The 20831-nt window shown below is 41.4% G+C and overlaps 1 protein-coding gene and 1 long non-coding RNA gene across 3 annotated transcripts in view; one reads left to right on the top strand and one right to left on the bottom strand.

The window, feature by feature from the left end:
* Nucleotides 1–20831, bottom strand: part of TAFA5 (TAFA chemokine like family member 5) — a 532252-nt gene that overhangs the window by 2977 nt on the left and 508444 nt on the right. The gene's annotated exons all lie outside the window — the stretch shown is intronic.
* Nucleotides 1–20831, top strand: part of LOC127539079 (uncharacterized) — a 675724-nt gene that overhangs the window by 570883 nt on the left and 84010 nt on the right. The gene's annotated exons all lie outside the window — the stretch shown is intronic.

Raw genomic sequence — 20831 nt, 5'->3', positions numbered from 1 at the left:
CTCTGGAGGAGTTCTATACCACCTTCTGTCACTGGCCCACTGGACAGTCAGCATGATGGACGAAGTCCGTGGTCTCATTTTCACGAGTCCAGGTTTTTACATGCATTAAATAAAATAGTATCAAGGACATAAGTCATAGAGTATTCTTGATCCAAAAAGGACTTGTACCAATTAAGCACTTCCCTTAGAAGTGGGAAGGATGTCATGGACCTTTGAATCTTTTTGGTGGAGAAGGAAATATTTTGCTGACCCATGCCTGATGTCTTTATAGGACACTGAATCCCTCTCCTGAAATGACTCTGTACTCCATCTTATTGGGACATCATAGACATGAACAAGACCTAACTTTTGTCTTAGGGATTTCCTTAGAGTTAATTCTGGGAAAGGAAATGAGCCTCCCCCCTTTGGGGTTGGGGACTTCCTGGAAGAATCTAGATTACAGGGACCCTAAGGTGGGATCAGGACCTCTCTGGCACAGTGGGTAGCACTTTGAGGGGACACCACCATCACTTACTTCAAAATGTGCAGGGAGACTCCATGCTACAGAAATGGATCAATGTTCCAACTTCAGAAATATAATAGTATAGAAATAAAAGCAATCACAAAAATGTGGATTATGTATCTACTGTGTGCTTGGTGCTGGAGCAAAGACAGAGTTCAGATGAGATTCAGGATGTCCCCAAAATCAAAGAGCAGGTTCAAGTTTTTGAATGGTTGAACAGTTTAAAAGTGCGCTAAAAGTTTTAGGATATCCTATATAATGCTCGTGATCTTTGTTTCCTTTTTGAGGAGAGGAGAATGGGGAGAACTGTGATGTCATAGTGCAGGGAGCTCCCCAAAGTGGACCAGCAGCTTCTCTGTGCCTTACAGGCTAAGAGCTGCCCTTGGTGATAGGGCAGAAGAAGGGGACCCCATGACCTCCTTTTTCTAGGTTCATGATTGTCTTAGCAACACATGCCCACATCCACCGGATCTACTAGAGGAGGGAGGCAGGTGTCCCTTCGTGAAGGTTGGCCCAGTTGTTTCAGATTCCCCATCCTGTTGTTATTGGTCCATAGCAGGGCAGCAGACAGGGAGTCAGAGAACTTGGCTTTGTAGTCTTGGCTCAGTCCCTGTTCCTCACTCCTAAAATGAGAGTGTTGGACTCAGTTTCCTAGGGTCACTTCCCACTCTAAGTCTCTGATCAAAGGGCCCACACTGCACAGTTCCTCTGTTGGACGTCTCACACCCACTGTAGAGTTGGATGCCCAGCTGGGGGACTGGCCGGGTTCATTGGGCCCATCCTCAGGGTGGCTGTCCTGAGCTTTGTACTTTTGGGTCCATCCATCAGAGAACTACCTCCCTGCCCGAATGTTTCTGGCAGGACAGACAGCAAGCAGACAAGACCTCAGGCTGAGGGAATGGGGAGGGAGGGGAGGCTCCCTCCATCCTCCTTGCAAACTGCCAGAGATAGGAGCTGTGCTTATTATAATAATACATTCATTATGGTAAGAGGAATAATGAGAGATGAGAAGCAGAGAAGCCCAGCAGAGGGAGAGCAGCCTCCAAGCTTGGTAGATCCATGTCTGTCCTGGCCCTGTGACCCTGGAAAGATTATTGGGCACTTGGAGCTACAGGTGGTCCCTGAAGATACAAAAAAGATGGAAGGTGCTTCTTCTCCTACACTTCTGGAATCAGGCACAGTGAATGAATGAACAAATAAATCCCTTTGGAGTTCAGGTGCTTTATCCACAATACCAAGATGGCAGAGATGTCGAGCACTCTTGCAAAACATTCATATTCCTACATGACCACTTGTCTAACAATTCCTGACCGGTGACAAACGAGACGAAAGAAGGGTGATGGAATACAAGTCTAGACCTCTTCCCTCTCCAGACCAGCTCCCTGTTGGCATTTTTTTTTTTTTTTGAATGGGCAAAAGTTTCCTGGGTTCATAGTGTGAACTCTGAAGAAAGAACAGGGGGAGGGAGTGGTTGTGTTCTAGGACTTAGGGATAAAAGTTTTGTGCTTAGTTGAGTTTTTTGCACTCCCTTGCTGACACCATCTTTTGGTTATCACTGGGTGTGTCCTTTCTCTTGAGAAAGCAATAAATTCCTTTTTGCCTCTCCTAAGATGTTTCCGCTTGATTAATTGGAAGAGGGGGTGGGTGGAGGTTGATCCTTACCACACACTATTATCTCTTCTAAGGTCCCTCCCATCTCTGACCTTCTCTATTCTCAGACCCTCCCAGCCCTGACTTTCCTATTCTCAGCCCCTCCCAGCCTTGACAAACTCTTTTCTAAGACCCTTCCCCTTCTTTATTCATTGCAAAACTCCTTTTAGCTCTGACAATCCCTTTTCCCAAGTCCCTAAATTTTCTCACTTTCTATGTTTCAAGGTTCCTGATAACAATTCTAAATATTCTCTGACTCTACAAAGATGGAAGGACTATATTATGTACAACATTTTCTACAGTATATATACACTGGACTAATGGCCCCTAATTAGAAGATGAACTCTTGGGGCTCCAAACTGGAGGGGAGATGGAGGGAAACAAGGGAACTTAAACTCTTACAGAGTCTCTATTTTCTTCTTTTTCTCCAATGATCTCTTCTTCCTCCTCTCCTCTCTTCTCATCCTCTCTGTATCTGTATCTCTTGCTCTTTCTCTCTTTTCCTTTCACCCTGTCTCTAATCTCTCTGCTTCTCTGTCTCTCTCCCTTTCTGTCTCTTCTTTCTTTTTCTTTTCTTTTCTCTTTGTTTCTATCTCTGTCTCTTCTTATTTCTGTCTCTTTCTCTTGTTTCCTCAGAGCCTTTGTAACATCCATCCATCATGCTCTTCATTTCAAGGATAGCTTTTATCTGAAGAGATCAAAGTCCTTTACAAAATGGACCTAGCTGTGAATATGATTAAAGGCTTGGGAATGGAGCCTGAAGGAAACTCTCAGAAAGAGGTCTCATTTTCCCCAAGGAGGCAAAGCCAAGAGGTGACTCGGGACTCATATTTTCAGCACGGAATAATACTCAGAAGGTGGCTCAGCAAATGAAGGGGCTTCTGCTCATTCTCTGAGCCCAGGTAGGTAATATCTTTAATGCATCCACCCTTTCTCAGGGACTCAGTCAGGGCATTAAGCATTTATTAAGCGCCTAATATGTGCTAAGTGCTGGGGAAAGGCAAAAGACAATTTCTGGTTTTCTTCAGGAAACTCACATCCAAATGGGAAAGACAGCAGGTCAACATCTCTGTATGAACAAGACATCTACAGGGTAAATTAGAATAAACATCAGAGAGGAAGTTCTGGAAGTAAGAGGACTTGGTTTCTGATGTGGACTGGTTTTTCCTCTGACTGACATAAGAAGCCCCTACTTTGCGCCCATCAGAGAACTAAGGGTTCTGGTTGGGTGCTTGGAGATCGACCGCTTCAGCCCATGATGTCTTGCTTCTACCACTGATCCTTGGCAGAGCCTGGGACTGAAGCCAGTTATTTTCAGAGTAATCGACAGGAACCAATACAATAGGTCCATGTGGGGTTCTGACAAGGGAATTTCTTCCCCTGAACCCATCTACAATTTATTGTACATAGATTGAAAGATCCAATGGACTTTACAAAAGGTCTCCTCTTCATCTTACTGAGGAGGACACAGGCAGCTGATAAATATCAGAGGCAGTTATTCCTGGTTCCGAGTCTAGTATTTCATCCATGGAACCAAACACTTGTCTTCACTTAGGTGAGTATATATCGTGGCACAGATTTGTTTTTTGCTATATTAAATTAATATTGAAATTTTTTTGTAGTACCCAAAATGCTTCATATTAAAAATCTATCAGTACAATGCCTGGCATATAGTAGGTGCTTAATTATTGATCTGATTAAAAGGATTGTTCATGAATATGGCTCCTACCTAACAGTCTAGTTAGAGATAAATTAACTTGTGTAACATTAAAGAAATCCACAAGAATTAGTCCAAGGAAGAATGAGACAAGGGCAGAAAGAGTGGAACATGCATTAATAGGTTTTGGAGACCAGAGGAAAGGGTTCGGCTTTTCTATCTCGGCTCACTTGGGAGAGAGATCTTAGAGGCCTTTGGTCTGTACCCACAAGAATTTTGTCTGAAATATTCCCTGAGAAGCAGCCATCCAGCCTCTGCTTGGAGACCTCCAGGGACAGGGAGCTCATCACCTCTCAGGAAGACCCTCTTAAATTGGGATAGTGCTCAGCACAAGGACATTCTTTATGGTTGATTTCCTCCCAGTTGGAGTTCTTCAGATACAGAATGGACTTTTCTAAAAAACTGAACATGGAGTCAGGAAGTCCCGGCTTGAAATACTGATGCTGATGCTAGCTAGCTGGGTGACCCTGACCAATGAGAGCTGCTCTAATAACTATCAATATTAATGGAATTAGCACAAGATAATATTAATATATTAATTTATAATATATAACAATATAAATTAATATTGTTGCTATGATTTATTGGTGTTTATTATATATGATTAATATTATTGCTATTGATGTTTATTATATAATATGATTAATATTATTGCTATTGATGTTTATTATATAATTTTATTATTAATATTGTTGCTCTTATTATTATTGGTGGTGGTGGAGGTGAGATTGGACCGGCCAACCTCCGAGTTTGTTTCCAGCCTCAGGAGTCCACAGTTCAGGAAGGACTCTTTGCAGAAGTCAGGGACCCCGATGGGAAAGAACGCAGGGAGCCTGCCTACTCTGCCAAGCTCCCATTAGGTTCCTGGCAGAAGAAACTGGCGCTGTCTCACTAGGAAGCAGCCACCCAGGACCAAGAGTCCACGGGAAGCCGCTCCGACACCACGGGTCCCCTGAGTGGGCTTTCTGGCTTGTTGCCTCCTTGCCGAGGGAAGCTCAACTCATTCTCCTCAGCCTCAGAGCCCCCGCAGCTCTAGCCCTGCCAGGGCTTGGGCTGACCTCAATGGATGCTCCCTTGCCTACTGCTCCTTTTCCTAGAGATAGCAAGAGTTCTACGTGAGCCTTGGTGATTTTGCACACCAGATACCCGAGTTTTCTTAGCAAAATCTTTGCTCATTCACATCAAGCAGACTGGAGAAATTTGGGGCCATCCCAGGCTCTTCTTTAAGCCAGAAAGACCCAAACTAGATGAAGAGGCGCCGAGGTTAAACGGAAATTGTTCTTCCCGTCCTTCGCCCGATTCTAAGGCGTGTAACCATGTGTAATTGCTGCGTGCATCGAGCTTCACTTTATGTTCCTTTCACAGGACGCACCAGGAGCTCAGGCAGAAGCTGCCAACAGATGCCAGCTTACAAAGGAGTTTGGAGCTCCGGGGATGGCACGAGACACCTCCGGGGGGATGCTCCTGTCTCCTCGGGAAAGAGGATGAGGGATGACAGTGGTTCCTGCCAAGGTGAGCAGCCCCGGCATCCGAGGATGAGCAGCGTGGGGGGGAAGAAGGGAGGAAGGGGACATCAGGGCAGGGAAGGGTCAACTCAGCAGCATGAGGCCGGTCCTGAATATTTATACCCCAAACCTTATTAAATGCTGACTCCAGAGACCCGGAATCCACGAAAACAAGAATGAGCCCATTCCACTCCCCTGTCGTTCTCGAATTGCCCGCTGTGTGCATCACAACACGCAGACAATGTGGAGTCAGACGCTCCTCCTGGGTGGGGTCCTGAGTGTGCCAGCCTGTGACCCCCCAGATCAGGTGTGAGCCGGTCCATCCTGGATGCCTTTCTGCCAAAGCCGGGCTCCACCGGGTCACAGGAAGGCGTCGTGCTCAGGAGTCAGCCAGAGAGGACCCTCTCCGCCTTCAGACAATCTTTTGTCTCATCTGAACCTCACAAGCTGGATGAGGCGGCTTAAGCAGCTGGCATTGTCCCTGTTTTATAGATAAGGAAACTGAGGCACAGGAACTCTCTGGCAGAGATCAATTAAATAAATGTGATCTTAAGCTCGCCATCTTTGCTCTTCTACCAACCTGTCTCACCAGGTTCCAGTGGCAGGGGCACATACAGCCGGGGCAGGCAGAGAAATACTATTTAAAATGGCTTGATTCGCTGGCAGGAGCGCCATGTCTGAAGTGACCTTCACTTTTTTTGCTGAACCTCAGTCTCCCTCTTAGTAGAATGGGTATAATAATTCTTACAACTCTATACCTCATTAGGATTTAGGTGGGAAAGATTTTTTGTTTTGTTTTGTTTTTTAGGGACTTTACTCATGTAGATGGGAGATTCCACTAATGGGACTAACCATGTGACAAACTAAATCATTGAACAAGTTAAACAATTCCATATAGTTTTATACTTAATGAATATTGTCTGCACACGAAGATTAATATTGTTAATTAATATTGTTGCTATTGATGTTTATTATATAATTTTATTATTATTTATACTTAATATAAACTAAGTATAACATATGGTGAGGGTATGGGGGACAGGCAAGATTTTCGGTGAAGTTTGAGGGGGAAGTTGGGGGAATACAAGAAAGCTTCCTGGAGGAGTTGGCTTTTAAATTGAAACTTAAAGGATGAACAGGAATGGAAATGGAAAAACCTGGAGAAAAAGTGGGCAGGGCCAGATGGAGATGGATCTTGATTATCAAGCAAAAGCATTTAAACTTAACTAGAAACAGAAAATGGAACAGTCCTATTCTTCCGTGGAGAAAAAAAAGAGGCAGCAGTAATTCTGGTAAGTACCTACATTTCACAGGGTTCCTGGGTATTAAATTGAAATAATGCAGGTAAATCACTTTGCCAACTTTACAGTGCCCCATAAATGTCAGTTATTGTTACTATTATCATTATTATTGTTTTATTTTTCAAAATCATGCCAGTCATATAATTAACAGTGAGCACCCAACTTAAGCTTCCCCAGAAACCCAAAGGCACAAAGCAACTCAGAGATTCCATCCCCAGACACAATGCCTTTGAAGCCCATCATGTGTACAAAGTGTTGGGAAGCATTGGCTCCCGGGGAAGCTGGGGGAGGAAGAGAGATGAGAGACAGAGATAGAAAAAGAGATACAAAGAGACAGAGAGAAAGCATACCGGCACCAAAATGTGAATGGGACCCAGCCTGGACATTAGTGTAAGTGGGATGTTGGGTAAATCACTTTTCCATAGCTAGTCTTGATTTCTAATGGTATGACGCTGGCTAAGTCACATAATCTCCATTTACTTTAGTTTGTTCATCTATAAAATGGGGATAATAAGAGCACCTTTCTTCCGGGGTTACTGTGAGCATCAAACGAGATCATTTTTATTTGTGCTTAGCACAAAAATAAATAAAATAAAATAAAATAATAAATAATAAATAATAAAATAAAATAAAAATTGTGTGGTTGGACCATGGCGTGTTTATACAGAACGCACACAGGTCTGTGAAATCTTGTCAAGGAGAGGTCCTCTCTGCTTGGATGAATCATGGGAAATTCTTCTAAGAGGTCACATTCCTACAGAGCACTATGGATGCTTTCTCCCATGTAGGAGGTATATACCGCAGGGATCGTTATTTTTGTTGTTATTACCATTTCACATTAGGAAACTGAGTCTCAGTGAAGTAAGGTGTTTGCCCCAAATTCCACACATGGAAAAGTGAAGGGAGAGCATTTTTCAGTCTTCTGACTTCCTACATAGTCCAGGGATCCCCTACAGGCTTAGATCATATTGGGGCAACACTATATGCAGCTCACTTGTCCCAGAGGTTTCCAAACACTGTGTATTTGTCTCCAGAAACAGAGATAGAGAGACACAGATCTACAGAGACAGATGGACAGAGCAGAGATAGAGACAGAGGCAGAGCTATAGAATGAGACATAGACAGATAAAAAGAGAATACACTCAAAGAGACAGAGAGAGAGAGAGAGAGAGACACAGAGAGAGAGAAACAGAGAGAGACAGAGAGAGAGAGAGAGAGAGAGAGAGAGAGAGAGAGAGACAGAGACAGACAGACAGACAAAGAGAGAGACAGAGAGAGAGAGAGAGAGAGACAGAGAGAGAGAGAGACAGAGAGAGAGAGAGAGAGAGAGAGAGACAAAGAGAGACAGAGACAGACAGACAAAGAGAGACAGAGAAAGAGAGAGACACAGAGAGAGAAGAGACAGAGACAGAGAGAGACACAGAGACAGAGAGATTGAGAGCGAGAGAGAAAGAGGAGAGAGATGGAGAGACAGACAGACAAAGAGAGAGAGAGAAGAGAGAAGAGAGAAGAGAGAAGAGAAAAGAGAAAAGAGAAGAGAGAGAGAAGAGAGAGAGAGAGAAGAGACACAGAGAGAGAGAAACAGAGAGAGACAGAGAGAGAGAGAGAGAGAGAGAGAGAGACAGAGACAGAGACAGAGACAGACAGACAGACAAAGAGAGAGACAGAGAAAGAGAGAGAGGCAGAGAGAGAGAAGAGACAGAGAGAGAGAGAGAGAGAGACAAAGAGAGACAGAGACAGAGACAGACAGACAAAGAGAGACAGAGAAAGAGAGAGACACAGAGAGAGAAGAGACAGAGACAGAGAGAGACACAGAGACAGAGAGATTGAGAGCGAGAGAGAAAGAGGAGAGAGATGGAGAGACAGACAGACAAAGAGAGAGAGAGAAGAGAGAAGAGAGAAGAGAAAAGAGAAAAGAGAAGAGAGAGAGAAAGAGAGAGAGAGAGAGAGACGACCTCCCTAGTTAGAATTTAACTTCTTGAGGACAGGAATTACTTTGATTTTTGTACTTAATATTCCCATCATCTAGCACAGTGCTTGGCACATACCGTGTGCTTAATATATACCTGTTGATCAAATGCAGTATTGAAATGATACCAACATAATCCCATTGCTAACCCTATTTGAGGAAAACTTGTTTGTATTTGTTTTTCCTCACCTGGCGAACTGTACCAGAGCTGTTAGACATTCACAGATTCAATTCTCACTTATTACAACACCTACTGTGTGCCAGTCCAGAACCAAGGTGAGCTGGTTAATGTCTAAAACTAAAAAAAAAAAAAAAAAAAGTACGCATGATGCACTTCTAAGTCTAACTGTATTATGAAATGTTTACAAAAAGTCTAGACATCTCTATGTAGCCATTTCCAAGTTGTAGATGCTTTCAGTGCCTTTTACCCACCCAGACTCGTGGGCATTTGTAGCTGGTTCTGGATATCCCGGATTCAGATCCTCTGACAACTCCCCTCCCTGCAACCTGTTAATGCTTCCAACCATGCTCTCAGGTCAGAGGAACATGAACTATTATTCTCATATCAAACTGGATCTCTGAGAAGTTAAGTCTCAGGTTGCACAGCAATGGGGGACTGGAAGCTGGACCTTAGTCTATCAGGACTACAGCTGAAAGGGACCTCAGGGAGTATCTGGTACAAAGAGAATTTGAAGAGAATTGCAAGGTTGTCAAGGCTCAATTACTTTGAAAAACTTCAAATGTCATTGAAATATTAGCTGACAACAAGATTAATAATAGAGGCAGCTCAGTGTGGTGGATAAAGAGCAGCTTGGGGGAGGGGTTGGGAAGAATGGAACCCACTTAACCACTGGATGTGAGACTAGGAGCAAGTCCCTTAATTCTCAAATTGCCCCAGGAATTTAGGATGATTCCTTGTAAAGTCACTGCCTTAGGAGAGAGAGTTCCTTCATGGGGAGTATCATCCCTGGATGGAACTCCAGGACTGGACAGCACCCCCCCCCATCATTTTCCCCAAGGTTACTCAGACAGACACAAACAGCAAAGCCTGGGTTTTTCTGTCCAAAGTCTCTTGGGATTGCCTTGGATCACTGAACTGCTGAGAAGAACCAAGTCTTTCATAGCTGACCATTGCACAATGTACAATATATTCCTGGTTCTGCTTGTTTCCCTCAGCATCAGTTCATGTTAATCTGTCCAGGTCTTTCTAAAATCAGCTTGGTTATCATTTTTTTAAAAAAATAAAACAATAATATTCTATTACTTTCATATGTCGTAACTTATTCAGCCATTGTCCAAATGATGGGCATCCATTCAGTTTCTAATTCCTTGTCATTATAAAAAAGAGCTGCTACAAACAATTTTGCACATGTGGGTCCTTTTCCCTCCTTTAGGATTTCCTTGGGATACAAATTCAGTAATGGCACTGCTGGATCAAAGGATACACAGTTTTATAGCCCTTTGGGCATAGTTCCAAATCACTCTCTAGAATGACTGGATCATTTCATAGCCCCACCAAAAATGCATTGGTGTCACAGTTTTCCCACACCCCCTCCAACCTTTATCATTACCTTTTCCTGTCATCTTAGACAATCTGAGAGGTATGAGGTGGTACCTCAGAGCTTTAATTTGCATGTCTCTGACTAATAGCGACAGAGCATTTTTTTTCTTGTGACTCTAGATGGCTTTATTTTATCATCTGAAAATTATTTATTCTTATCTTTTGATATTTATCAATTGGGGATTAAATTCTTATAAATTTGACACAATTCTTTATATATTTTAGAAATGAGGTTTTTATCAAACACATTGGCTATACAATTTTTCCCTCCAGCTTTGTGCTTTCCGTGTGTGTGTGTGTGTGTGTGTGTGTGTGTGTATGTGTGTGTGTGTGTGTGTACTTCCCTTTTAATCTTGTTTGTGTTGGCTTTGCGCAAAACCTTTTTAATTTAAGGTAATTAAAGTTGTCTATTTTGCATTTCCTAATGTTCTCTAGTTCTTTTTTGATCATAAATTCCTCCCTTCTCCAAAGATCTGATAGGTAAACTATTCCTTGTTCTCCTAATTTGAATATAGTATCATCTTTTAGGAGCCTGGGTTCTTCTGAAAGAAATTCCCAGATTAGCCTTGAAACCAGGTCTCCTGAAAAGAGGATTCGATCCAGATAAAATTTTAAAAAGGAGCTGTTAATTATCTTCCTCTTCGGGGTTTCCTTTTAAGGCTTGAAGTAGGGTGAAGCCCCCATATGGGGATCACCATTGAAAAGAGGTTGGACTCTGCCAGACAACATTTTGCAAATACAATGATTAAGCTGCCTGGCTCCTTCTTTTCTGAATTCCCAGATTTCGACTGAGTTCACTCTTCTCTTGAGACATGGTTCCCGTGGTCCCAATTTCTCCCATTTCCTGAGGAGATGAGGTCAGTTTCCCTGGCTTCTCTCTTACAACTTCTCCAAATCAACCCTTCCCCATTTCTCTTCTATAGGCAAAGGTACAGAGATTAGTCGGCCTTCATAATTCTCCTTAAACTGGTGCTGAAAATCCCTATAATCTGTCTTCAAATGACCCATCCAAATTTGTCTGTAAAGTGTCTATGGTCCAGCCAAACTGGGAAACTCTGCCTCCAAATAGAATTGGGGTGTTTCTAACTCCTTTCCTTACCTGACTCTTACTTCTACCCAAATATTTGCCTTCTTGCTCCCTAACCCAGAATTGTTGAGTTTCCCCTTATCCATTAAAGTCCATTGAGGTCCTTGTGAAATACATTCTGCAAGCTTTCTCAGATCATCTCCCTCCTAAGTCAGGAATGACCTGCAACCCACCCCAGGGCCTCATTCATTCATTCATTTAGCAAAAACATTTATTAAGTGCATCATCATCATCTTCATCATCATAGCAGCAACATTTATATAACATTTCCAAGTTAGCAAAATGCTTTATAAATATTATCTCATTTGATCCTAAGAAATCTAGGAAGCATAGGTGCTATTATTATATATTTCACTGATAGGGAAACTGAGGTTAGGAGAGATTTCACAATTTGCTCAGGGTCACAAGTCAGAAGTCTCCAGGTGAAACATTCCATTAGCTGACTATTACGTCCAGTGTTCTGTGCTTAACATTCGGGATGCAAAGATGGAAAATAGCCCTTGTATCTGTCACAAAGAGCTTATAGTCCAATGGGGGAGGATACTTGCATACCTATGACACCTGCACTAAACACTTTCTCTCCTTTTTGCACACTGATGTGCGAGTATCTGTATGCATCATATTTTCCTTACTAGACTGGAAGGTCCATGAGGTAGGGGAGTTGACTTATTGCCACTTTTCATTACCCCCAGACTCTGACTGAGCACTCTGTACACATCTTCTATGGAAGCCTTTTTGTGAGTCTGCTGCTTGAACTTGCCTCCTGGCTGGGTCCATCTCTAAGTTTTGGCCATTTTCTCTGATCATCCCCTATCCCTATATCACTCTCCCTCCTCTACCTAAACTCCTGACCTACTTGGCTTCCTCTCAGCCCAACTAAAATACCAACTTCTCTAGAAAGCCTTCCCCAACTCCTCTTAATTCCATTGCTCTCTTTAATTAATTCCTTCCAATTAATTTTTTTACTTCCTATTTTACTTCATTTACTTCCTATTTTACTTCATTACTTCCTATTTATTCTGTATATAGCTTGTTTTGGATAGATGTGTTACTTCCTCCATTAGATTATAAGCTCCTTGGGATCAGGGACCATCTTTTAATTCTTTGTATGCTTAGTGCCTGCCAGAATGGTAGATATTTAATAAATGTTTATTGATTAATTAAACTCTTCATATGCTCACTCTTCTCTTCCTCTTTCTCTTCTTCTACTTTTGTGGGTGGTCCTATATCCCCAATATTAGAACAAATAGGTTCCTTCCTTTGTACTTAGGAAGAAAGGTGTCTCATAATTGTTTGCTAAATAAATGATTCTGTTCTATAAAGAAAGAAAGGCCTTTCTAAGGAAGTAGAGATCTAACTGGATGACCTCTGGAATTTCTTCCAGCTCCAGGTGACTGAATCTCTAAACCCGGGACACTAAAGGCTACTCTTTCCCAATCGAATGGGTTACCAGGCTTGTGCTTGTCCTCTGGAGCTCAATATACAGTAATTGGGCTATACCTCTCTTTTGTCTCCATTTGATTTCCTTAAGATTATTCCTGATATGCTTGAAACAAAGCTATTTAAGCTTATTATACTTCCAGAAAATGGGCGCAGGTGAGAGGGGCTCCAAAAGCAAAACTAACGAGAAACTATGGAATGGCAAAGAAAGAGGATGATGGGGAAACTGGTTGAGATTCAAGAGTAGGTATGAATTGTGATAGTTTCCAAGATCCCAGTCTAAAGAGCTAGGATGACAAATGAGAAAAGTCATCTTATCCACACACTGTCCACTTAGGCACATGCCTGTGCACACACCACCAGCACACCCAGTCTGGATTCCAGGAAGCCCAACACATTATGCTTTGTCTTAGTCAGACAGGAGACTCCCAGGGCCTGCCCTCCAGCGTACACTGTAGCCTTCCACACAGTTTCTTAATAAATAAGAGTGCTGTAGCCATGGGCCAGTGGGGAGCACTTAGCAGTTCTTAGAGCCTTTGATGTCCGGAGCACAATCATTTAAAGACCTGCTTGTGCTTCATGGGCAACTTTAAAACACATCCTTTTTTGGAGGCCATTCTGTGAATGTGCTGCCTGAACTCTGCAGATGCTTAATCTTCCCCTCTGCTTCTTGATTCTACTAGTCATGTGCCTACTCCATGAATTGTCCCTTGTACACACAAGTAACTAGGAAGGATTGAAGGGAAGGAGAAAGAAGGGAGGAGGGAAGAGGATATGGAAGGGGGAAGAAATAAGGGAGGGAAGGATACAAGGAAGGGGAAAGAAAGACATGAAGGAGGGATGCAATGAAGGAAGGATGGGAAATAAAAGGAAGAAAGAAAGAGAAAAGGAAGAAAGAAGGAAGGAAGGAAGAAAAGAAGAAAGAAAAAAGAAAGAAGAAAGAAAGAAAGAAAGAAAGAAAGAAAGAAAGAAAGAAAGAAAGAAAAAAAGAAAGAAAGAAAGAAAGAAAAGAAAGAAAGAAAAAAAAAAAAGAAAGAAAGAAAGAAAGAAAAAAAGAAAGAAAGAAAGGAAGAAAGAAGAAAGAAAAAAAGAAAAAAAGAAAGAAAGAAAGAAAGAAAGAAAGAAGGAAGGAAGGAAGGAAGGAAGAAGGAAGGAAGGAAGAAAGGAGGGAGGGAGGGAGGAAGGAAGGAAGAAAGAAAGAAAAAAGAAAGAAATGAAAAAGGAAAGAAGGAAGGAAGGGAGAAAGAGAAAGAAAGCAAAGGAAGCAATAAAGATTGAAGAGTAGAAGGGAAAATGGGAAGGAAAGCTAGAAAGAAGAAAGAAGAAGGGAAGAAGGAAGGAAGGGGAAAAGGAAGAAAGAGAAAGTAGATACAGAGAAGGTAGGAAGGGGAAAAGGAAGAAAAGAAGAATGAAAGATAAGAAGGAATAAAAAATGGGAGGAAAGGAAATCAATAAAGGAAGAAGAAAGGTGAGAAGGAAGGAATGAATAAAAGTAGGTGGAAGAAAGGACATGTTCATGGAGGTTGGAGGAAGGAAGTGTTTTGGGTATACAAACTTTTTGCTATTGATGATGGATGGGCTACAGCAGATATCAGTTTTGACTCTTCTTCCTTTTATGTGACCTGTGCTCTTTTGAGGATTCTTGGGGTCTCAGATTAATAGTACAGGCCTGGTCTAGTCCTTTATCCAGAAATGTGCCCCTCTACTATAGCTCCCAGATAGAATCGAGAACTCCTTGCAAATTCACTGCCTCCAGCTAGCACCTTCCTCTTCTGTTTCTGCTATCCAGATTCTCATAGCTGTTGCCCCTTTTCCTGCTTCCTAGGTGAGTGTTTTAACCCTTATAGGAGGAGACATCTTGGCTCATTTGTATATGTTTCACTCCTTTTGTTTCTCAGATTTACAAATCCTACTGGTTAGCACAAGAAACTCAAAAGACAGCAGAGAAAATATGTTTTCTTGCCCATTTCAAGCAGATGTTTCCATCTCTTGCTCCCAGGTCAGTCAGGGAGGCTGAATTCTATTGACCTCTTCCTTGACTCATCATGAATTCTCTTTTTCCCCTCTTACCCTATAACAAAAAGTCCTTTGAAATTAGGGAAAAACAAAGAATTGCCTCTTTCTATTTTCCCTTTTTGACTCTCATTATTTCCCATACCACAGTGCAACCCATCCCCAAAGAGAAATTCCTTCTACAATGTTCCCAGCAAAGAGTTATGCAGTGCCTGTTTGAAAACCTCCAGTGATAGAGACCACACCATCTCCCAACACTGTCTGTTCCATTTTTCAGGTAATTCTAATAATGAGGTGGCTTTTCCTCACCTCAGGCCAATGATATCTGTTGGATCTGAGGAACACAAAACCGGGCACGTACAGATTGGCTAAGCCTAGGATTGTCTCTTTGTATAAGAGCTGGGACATTTACCCAAGAAGCTGGGAGAAGGTCAAAGGCAATGGGAACCTCAGGGAGGCAAAGCAGGATGCTGTGGTAAAAAGGATGCTATATCTAGGATAGGAAGTGAATAGGGTCTGAATATTACTCCCACAACTTCATTACTCTGTGCTTCTTGGCAAACTGGTTACACTTTTTGAGCTTTGGATTTCTACTTTATAAAATTTCATTCAACAAACAATCATTAAATATCTACCCTATGCCAGTCCTTGTGTCTGTCCCTGTTCTGAGGGAACTACATTCTAAAGATGTAAGATACTTGCATTCCCTCTCACAGAATTCTTTTATAATATTTTGTAAACCTGAAGGCTTTCTAGAAATGAGAACTCTCTTTATAAAACAGACACGGAATCAATGTATGTTAGCAGATTTGGTGGGAAGGTGAATTTCAGTAATTCAAATTCTATTTGTTTTCCCAAGTATCCCTCTTATGAAATCAGAGATGGATTTCTACAGATCAAGCTCCCTGTTACACAGAGCTGAGAAGTTTTGTTCACGATTGATATGGGGAGCGGGGAGCTTCTGGTCGCACCTGAAAGTTCATTTTTCTCTCTTCCACACTTGGGAGCTTCCACTACAGTTGACATCCTCTCCGTGTCCCAAGAAAGCTAATCTTAATCATCAAAATACCTTCCATTTTCTCAGCATCTGAAGACATGCAAAGACTCAATTTCCCACAGCAGCCTCAAGAGGCTGGCAGGGCAAGGATTATTTATATTATGTTCCTAGCACTATGTTACAGAACAGCTAGGTTAGTAGTGGAGTATTCAGGGGAACAACAGCCTGTAAATGAGGCAACCAAGACAGAAACTTATTTCTTCTATTTCTAAGTCCAGCCCCACTCTGACATGTCACATGAACACAGTCCTCAGAAGTCTAGAACTCTGGTCATTTATTATTCACTCCCACCCCTTTCCCCAACCTACTAGCCTTTCTAAGTGTGCTTCACTATCTTAATAAAGTCACAGACTCTGAGAATCTCAGTCGTAAAGGACCTCCGTGTACATAGATTGCAACTTGAAATTAGAAAGGAAATGTCTTAACATTCATTGCCAATGGTCATCTAGCTTCTGTTCCAAGATTTCCAGGAATGAGAGGCTCATTCCCTTCAGAAGATACCTCCCTATTTTAACAAACTGAACTTTAACCTGGAGATTAGTCTTTCACCATATGGCTTGAATGTACTATTTCAGCTTAGCAGCTATTACTCCTGATCACAGATATTTTATGGTCCAGCTCAACTGGTATTACTCCTCCTCTTCAATATGACACGTAATCTCTCACTTCTGTGTCTTTGTAGTATCTGTGCCTTATGCAGAAAAGTTCTCCCTCTCCAATTCTATCTTCCTTTTAGACTTAGCTTGCTTTTAAATGGAGACTCCCCAAGAATAGGGTGGTTTGGTTTGGCTTTGGAATCCTTAGTGTTTAGAACATAACCTGGTGTAGAGATGGGGAGGACTCATTAAATGGTTGTGGACTGATTAGCTCAGGTTTCCCTCATTATTATAATTCTCTTGACTGCCTAGCTTGCTACATTGTCCATGGCAGGCACATTTTCATTAACATTGTGTTGTGGAAAGAACATTGAATTTGAAATCTGTATAGCACAACCTCTCAAAGTCACAAGGATCCTCAGAAGCCATTTCAAGCTCAACCTGTACCAGAATGAAATCCTTGACAACTGACCAGTCTTGGAGTGACCCAATGACCCAGCGACTTAATTTGAATGTCAACTCTTTTCCTTTCTGTTACTTGTGGGACCTCTCTACGTGACCTTCACTTTCTTCTTAGAAATCAGAGAGATGGAGAGGATGGCCATATATTGGGGAATGGCTGAATAAGTTACAGTATATAAATGTTGTGGAATATTATTGTTCTATAAGAATCGACCAGCAGGATGATTTCAGAGCGGCTTGGAGAGACTTACATGAATTGATGCTGAGTGAAGGGAGCAAAACCAAAAGAATAATGTACACAGTAATTATTATGTGGTAATCAATTCTGATGGACTTGGCTGTTTTCAACAATGAGGTGATTCAGGCTAATCCCAATAGACTTGTGATGGAGAGAGCCATCTGTATCCAGAGGGAAGAATTTGGGAACTGAATGTGGATCACCACATAGTATTTTCACCCTTTTTGTTGTTGTTTACTTGTTTTTTTGTTTTCTTTTCCATGTTTTTCCTTTTGCATCTGATTTTTCTTTTAAAGCATGATAAATGTGGAAATATGTATAGAAGAATTATACATGTTTAATATATTGGATTGCTTGGTGTCTGGGAGAGAGGGTGGGCAGAAAGGGGGGAGCAAGGTTTGGAGCACAGAGTTTTGCAGGGGTGAATGTTGAGAACTATCTTTGCATATATTTTGAAAATTAAAAAAAAACTATTTAAAAAAGAAATAAAAGAATTGGACTAGAAGACAATATTCCAAGAGGTGGAAGGGACTTAAATATTCTCCCTTATTTTATAGTTGAGAAAACTGATCCCCCAGAGAGGGGATGGGGCTTTTCAAGGTCACACAAAAAATCAGTACCAGTTCTAGAAAATGTCTTCTGATGCTAAATCCAGCTCTCTTTCTACTAGACCATATCCATCTGAAAGGCCCAAATGTTCTATGCTTTTATTATCATACGAAAGCTCCAGAATTACAGAACTAAGAGGATCTTCAATGGTCTCCTTCTCTAATCTGTACCTTCAACCCTCTGCTCAGCTAGTGGCTTCTCAGCAGTCAGTGCTTAAGATGGAAGGTCCTTTACTAAGAAAAATAGAGCATTTTCTCTTTGTTCAGTAGTCTTAGCTTTGGAAAAAAGGCTCTCTATAATGAGATAATGTTTTAGAGTGCTCTGAAAACTATACTATTGTTCAAAAAAGCACTTTTTATAACAGAAAAAAACTGGAATCAGGGGATATGCCCCAGTGGTGGAAGGATCACTAAACAATTTATGGGTCATATGGATATAATGGAATATTATGGCATTGGGAAAAGATAGGGAATTCCAGGACTATTTCTATCAACTGATACAAAAGGAAGGATACTCATTGAGGAAGACAACATACACAATGGCCACCTCCATGTCAACGAATGCTATTTAATTATAATGACCAGAGTTGGCTCCCAGAGACTGCAGAAAAAGTAAGCCTTCCTTTTCACTCTGCAGAAGTAGGAGATTATGGACATGGAATATTGCATACACTGTCACACTCAGCTGATGTGTCAGTAAATCAACATTATTAAGTGCTTACCATGTACCAGGCATTGTGATAAGTGCTACAAAGAAAGGCAAGAGACAGTCAAGAAACTCACACTCTAATGGAGGAGACATTCTGCAAATAAACAAGGTATAAACAGAATAAATTGGAAATATTCAACAGAGTGAATATACAGAAAGGAAGAATAGAAATTTCTGCCAAGCTAATTTTCCACTTAGAAGAATCTCAAACAAAGTATAAAAACTTTGCTATGGGGGGTGGCTCACTGGGTAGGATGAAGGATACATTCAGAAAGGAAAGTGAAATATGAGAACAAGAGATATTAATCAAAATGAGCATAAAAAATAAGTGAAGCCTCTAGAAAAGATTATGATGCTCTGATGACTCTTGTTTTTCCTGGTCCTTTCTCCAACACAGATCACAATAACTCCACTCTGTCCAGTCTCTAGTAGCAAGTCTGGGTGAATTACTGAGGACAATGATTTCATCTTGTGTTCAGGCTTCCTAGGTGAAGCAATCTGCATATGATCAGGTAGGTTTTCAAGCTACAGATGTATCATCATCCATCCCTGATTATGGAACTAAAGAACATCTTGTTGGACCGTCATGGTAACAATAATTAGCCTGGGATGTCTTTGTTTACACATGTTAAACTACTTGCATACAGTATATGCTTAAAAATATATGTACAGCAAAATGAATTGAGTACATCAATTCGACATCTATGAGCTCACCTGATCCTCACAAAATCACTGGGAAATAAGCAGGGCTCAGAGTCAGGGAATAAATTATCCCCATTTAAAAAAATCCACTAATAATCAGAAGGGAGTAGAACATCTTACTTTAAAAACAAACAAACAGCACAAAAACATCATGTTGGGAGCCCCAGAGGCATCACGAGGCCTAGGAAAATGAAAGGAAGGGACCACAGCTCTTACAGAATGATTCTCCCTCTTCAGAATGTTTACATTCAAGCTCTTTGGTAAGAGTCTCCTTCTTGGAGTTGGCCCCAGGGTTTCAGAGGATTTTTCTTCATTTCTTTTTCTTTTTTCTCTCTCTTTGATTTTCCCCACATAGGACACTGCTTTGAGCTGTCCTCTGTCCATTTCTCGCTCTTTTTGTCAGTTATTTGTGTCCATAGCTACTTGGCTTTCTTAACCTCTTGGCAAGGCTACCTGACCTCCAGCTTCCTTTTCTTGCCCAAAACTTAAGTCAATAGCGTGGGGATCTTGGGCTCTGGTTGGGGGGTGGGGAATATTCCTCTTATCTCACTTAAGACTAGCAAGTCACCTTCCATGTATCTCTACACTGTGCACCATCCATACCTCTCCCCATCTTCAAATGCTATCTCTGAGAAAAACAATTAAATTTTCTCTGCCATTCCTGGAAAAGACATACTACTCAACTGTCCACTGACTTCAGTTGCCATTGCCTCTGACTTCCAAGTCTTCTCTACCCATTACTCTACACTAGGTGCTGTCTTCCCCTAATAGAATACAAACTCATTGAGGGCAAATACTCTCCTGTTTTCTTATATATTTGTATCCTCTACACTCAGCACAGTGCAAGGCACATAGTAAATGCTTATTGAATGCATTTTTTTTCAAATCTCAGAGTATTTAGCCTCCTCCCTCTCTAAGCCTACTGTTTATATCTCTGGGTTTAATGCAGTTCTCTACATGAAGAAGGCTCTTAATATATATTTCTAACCAATTGAAGCAATAGGTATAGTTGCTGAGTACCTTAGGCAGGAAGACAAACATAGAAAAATCCCATCAAATCACTGGTTTGTTTTCCTTAATTTTCAGACCTGGGGCATATGGAGAATAAGGAGAGTATCCTGGTTAAAAAGCACACTATTCTGTGGAGATGTGTGAGCACTCCCACTGATACACAGAAGAACAATGAAGGGATGAAACTGCTTGGAGGCTTGGGATGCAATTTTAACAGATGGCAGAGAGAACACAAGACTATTCAATTCTGATTTTGCTATAGTCTTCTCTGTCAAGAAGAATGATATTTGAACTGGAAAGAGGAGAACAAAATGGCTCTCAGGGAACCATAAACCCAGCGAGACAAGCGAGACACAAAGAATACATCTTGCTGATCTTAATATGTAGAAGTCTTCTGGCTAAAGTCACTTTCATACTAGGTGTTGAAAGAATTTGTTGCCATGGGTGATTTCTATGGAATGGAGAAAATGGGAGAGATTTTGGAAGATACTACCTCGATTTACCAAAAGAAGTTCAATTTCTTCTAACTATCCACTGGAGGAGCTGAATGTCAATAGTCAATTCTCAGAACACATTATGAAAAGGAGATAGTTTGTGACAGCACACAAAGAAAAAAAATATGGGTTGAAACTAGATGCTCTTTAAGGTTTCTTCTTACTTAAAGTCCTATGAGCTTTTATAATCCTAGGTGATCACTAAGAAC

Source organism: Antechinus flavipes, chromosome 5 (genome assembly GCF_016432865.1).
Source record: "Antechinus flavipes isolate AdamAnt ecotype Samford, QLD, Australia chromosome 5, AdamAnt_v2, whole genome shotgun sequence".
Lineage (NCBI taxonomy): Eukaryota > Metazoa > Chordata > Mammalia > Dasyuromorphia > Dasyuridae > Antechinus > Antechinus flavipes.
The sequence above is the reverse complement of the archived record's forward strand: the minus strand, read 5'-3'. Positions and strand labels throughout refer to the sequence as shown.